Source organism: Pinus tabuliformis, chromosome 1_2 (assembly GCF_031772625.1).
Source record: "Pinus tabuliformis cultivar Carrire ecotype Pingquan chromosome 1_2, CPIR1, whole genome shotgun sequence".
In the NCBI taxonomy this organism is placed as follows: domain Eukaryota; kingdom Viridiplantae; phylum Streptophyta; class Pinopsida; order Pinales; family Pinaceae; genus Pinus; species Pinus tabuliformis.
Genome location: NC_142298.1, coordinates 561,607,363 through 561,612,024, shown reverse-complemented (window position 1 = coordinate 561,612,024; position 4,662 = coordinate 561,607,363).

Genomic DNA, 4,662 nt, shown 5'->3' with positions numbered 1-4,662 from the left:
ACCATTCAAAAAGGCCTTCCTTGGATTTAAAGGCAGTCTTCCATACATTTGTGGGCTTGATTGGAGCCTGGTGATAACCAGACTTCAGATCAATCTTGTTGAAATAATTGGTCCCCTTGATTTGGTCCAGCAGATCATCAATATGTGGGATTAGATACCTGTTCCTGATAGTGATTTTTTTTAGTGCCTGATAATCGATGCAAAGCCTCCAAGTTCCATCCTTCTTTTGTACAAGTACAATCGGGTTCCCACAAGGTGAGGAACTTGGTCGGATGTTCCATTTTTGTAGCAACTCCTGGATTTTACACTACATGACCTCTTTTGAAATGAGATTATTTTGGCTCTCGTTGTCAACAATGAACTGCAATGGAGAACCCTTCACCCACATTTGTGAGTGGAATAGGTGTTCCCCCTCTTTTGGATCTTCAGGCTCGATCTTCTAGATCTTGGTGGTTACCACAGCAGTGCTAGGCTCCACGTCAATGATCTGCTTCCCTTTTTCATTCCCCTTGTTGGGTTCTGACTCAGAGTCGAAACATGCGTCGGGCTCAGAAGCCTTCATCTCAGCCACTAGTGACTGCTTGGCCCGACACTCACTTGTGTTGTGAGTGGATCTCTTAGGAAACTCACACCACTTTCCCATGTCCTTCTTTGTCTTTGTGGTGTTTTTCTTTGCTTGCAGCTTCGACAGGTTATCTTGGGTCATCTCGCCTTGGATCTTCCCTTTTCTCTGTGGTTTGGGGGCACTTTTCCCTTGCTTCAAATTCACAGATCCAAAGTCTCTCTTTTTTTGTTTAAACTTCTGCTCAATCTTGACATTGTATCGGTAAGTCGTGCCAAGCGAGGAGATGTCTAGGAACTCCATCTCATCGTGGATGTACCTATGTAGGCAGTCACCGTACGTGAGTACCAAATGTTTCTCGGAATATCTGATACCCAACTTCATGCATAGGGTATGAAAAACATTTGTAAACTCTGGCACGTCTTGGCCCCTTCCCTATCGCAGCGTGGTCCACTTTATGTATTTATCATCATAGCTCCCGAAAGGGTAGTATTGTTCCTTGATGGCGTCCCATAATGAATCCCAAGTGGGTGTGGCCGAAAATAGTGAGGGCATACTTTCATCCTTCTTCTCACAGTAGTTTTCCCACCAGTCCTTGACATGGGGGGCGGCTTTGAGCAAAGCAAAAGTAATATTTTCCCGACTGGAAAAATCATGAACAAAAAAATATTATTCTAACAGATATAACCATTTATCTATATCGTCTGCATCTATCTGACCATCAAATATGGGAATGTCAAAGTTAACTTGTACCTTAAAGGGTGTGGCGCTTCCAGAGTAACCGCTGGAAGTAGATGTGTCGCCCTTGGGTAGCCTTTGAAGGATCTGGGTGAAGTTGTCAATCATTGTGTTCCTCTGTCGCTTGAGGGATTCTTCGAGTAAGATTTTGAAAGGATCTCCTGCCCCCGTATCTTTATTTTCTTCCGCCATGGGAGGTTGTCAGGATTTGCAACGTTGTTCTTGCAAAGTTTCGACTAGTTCAAGCCCTAACTCCTTATATCCCAACCTCGTTGGGGACATGTAAAGAAAAACAAAGAAAGAGCAGACCTCTCTGATACGACTAATCCGAATTTAAATAGGAATGCAATAAATTACAAATATAACCATAAATATAGAGATACAGTAGAAATAACACTTCATTTCATTAATATAAAATATTGAAATATGCTTACAAACAGAATGGAAATAAGACTAGCTTGGGTGATGATAGCTTATCTCTGAGAAGATATGTGGCGGCTACATGCCTTTGAACTGTGTTACAATGAGGCTTGAGGGCTTATTTATTATTGAAAAATAATGGAAAACCCCAAACATCCAAAAACCTAACCATGGGAGATGAAACGTCAAACTATGGGCACCATTGGGATAAATTGGTACATCAACTTCCCAAGGTTGTAACTTTGGCATACGATCTTCGTTTGACACACACAATACCTTGTTAGAAAGATATATCTGAGGACTACAACTTTTGACAACAAATATCAAATTGAAAACTCATTTGAGACCGCTAGTGATTTTCCGAGAAAAAAAAGACATTGTTTAGGGCCTCAAAATGACACTCCGGAAGTTCAGGGCCCGAAAAACTACCAAAAATAGTAAACTATGCTAAAATTAAGGAAACTAAAAAACTAAAAGAAATAATGGTGGGGGTCCAAGTGGAATAGGCAAGTGGCTACCAATATCCACCCGGATCATTGGTGCCTACAAATTTGTTGATTTGGTGCTCAGCTAGGGGACTAAATTCTCTTATAGGTTGGTTCCTATATAAGTAAGTTGGTGATTACTGACTATTGGTGTCCTCATCTTCTTGACTGGTTGGGGCCTACAATTTTTGTAAGTTGGTGCTTGCAGACGATTGGTGTCTTTGCAAATGCTTGTAATAAATTTAAGATTGTTTGTAAGTGTTTCTTCTTCAAGTTTTGACTTGCACTGTCGATCTTTGTCATTAGGAAAATTTTGAGGTCTAAAATGGGCCTCATGAGGAAACTAATAAAATAAGAGTTATGAATTTTTAAGAGAAAGAAAGGAAACTACTTTTTTTATTGTATTTTCGACTTATCTCCTTGTAGGTTTACTCAAATTTCAAGTGTATACACTTGTTAGATTTGTAATTAAATTCCACATCCAAGAAGTACCCACCATGGATACTTCTAAGTAGACCCACATTGGAAAAAATTGAAAATGAATAAAAAATTGTGTGTTCAACATTTTTTTAGATATGGGTCTACTCATAATTATGTAAAGTGGGTACTCATTGGATGTGGAATTTAATTTTGCATCCAATGGGTGTCTACACTTGGCATTTGAGTAATCTTACAAGGAGATAAGCCAAAAATATAATTAAAAAAAAAATAGTTTTATTGTTTCCCCCCCTAAATATTGCCCCCTGGGGATGACATTATCATCTTGAATCTTATTGTTTTTTTTAAGTTAATTTTTTAAGTACATTTTTTGTTTTGAGGCCCATTTTTTACCTAAAAATTTGCCTAATGGTTCATACATTTTGAATGATTGATTATGTGATGTGAATTCAATTTCAAGATTAATTAAGTAGAAAAATCATTAGAAGTAATGAAGCATTGATTCACCGTGCATTTCCAGCACACTTTGATCGTTGTTGGTATTACAACCCAATAATACCACACCCACAATGCTCACTTTGATCATTGTTGATATTACAACCGAATATAAAAGAAATGTGGTAAAAATATTTCACTCTAACTCTTAGCCATAAATAAAATATTCACATGTCCATGTTAAATAACATAATTTTATATGAATTTTAAAGAAATATAATGTAATTAAAAGTATAAAAAAGCTTATCTTCTCACTTTAAAAGGTGGGGAAGATATATAATTCTTATATTTCTTAAAAATATATAAATATAGAACTTAAATCAATTATTTTGAATATCTATGTTAACTATAATATATATATATATATATATATATATATATATATATATATATATATCAATTTTGATAGATATATCTGGTTAGGGTTTCAATCCTATGGCCAGGGTTTCATGGTGATGGGAAATCCGAGGAGATGTAGGTGAGAGTTTTGCCTGAAGACGAGAATAGTGTTGTGCTTTCCCTAAGCCTTGTCAGAAGATGGTCACAGTATTGGAGCAGTTATATTTTTGGCTTGAAGACGAGAATAGTGTTGTGTTTTCCCTAAGCCTTGTCAGAAGATGGTCACAGTATTGGAGCAGTTATATTTTTGGCTTGAGGTTATCGCACATGGATAACAGAAGAAGGAATATGGTGAACCTTGTTGACTTTAGGTAAGATTCAATTGATTTTCGACCGATTTGGATGGAGATGCCACATAAGGAGGGTTGGATGGAGATGCCACATAAGGAGGGTGAGTTGGTGGAAAGGAGTACAAATAACCTTGGGAGCCCAAATAATATCCCTCTTCTATAGCCTCAGGAGATGGACATGTCCTTCGCAAATCTTGACACTTCATTAAGGTTTGCATGTGAACCGGGTCAAAACATTCCAACAGTAGTGGAATCGCAAAATGTGTTGGGGGACAAAGCCTTTGCTCAATCACAGGAAGGAAAAGAAAATTCTCATTCACGGGGTCTTTCTACTAGTGCTTTGTATGCAAGCGAAATGCAACAGAATGAGACGTTTTGAGAAGAATTAATTGGTTCGCAAATAGAGGGTTTCTTCTCTAGCTTTTTCATTGAAGGTTTAATGCCATCCATGATCATGGATTGAACCAAGGCTTGGGTTTTAGCCCCCTTTTAGGTCTAGGGAGGATCTGGTAAAGGAATTTCTCAATTATGAGCCAACTTCAAATGGGGAAAAAACCATAACAAGTGGTTTGAATGAAGGACTTCTCTTGTCGATGACAACCCCAAAGAATCAGGAAGTATTGGATGGTTTGCAATGCCCAAGGAAGAAAATTATTTGAAAATTATTTGAAGGATCCTATTCAACTTGGACCCGTGTGAAGGTCTTTAAATTATATGAAAATTTTCTATCCAGGCTATGCCCATATCAGCCCCTTGATTACAAAGGCATCCCTTTGAGATGTCGTAGATGCCATAAATATGGACATTTAGTAAAGGATTGTTCTCTATCGTTTAC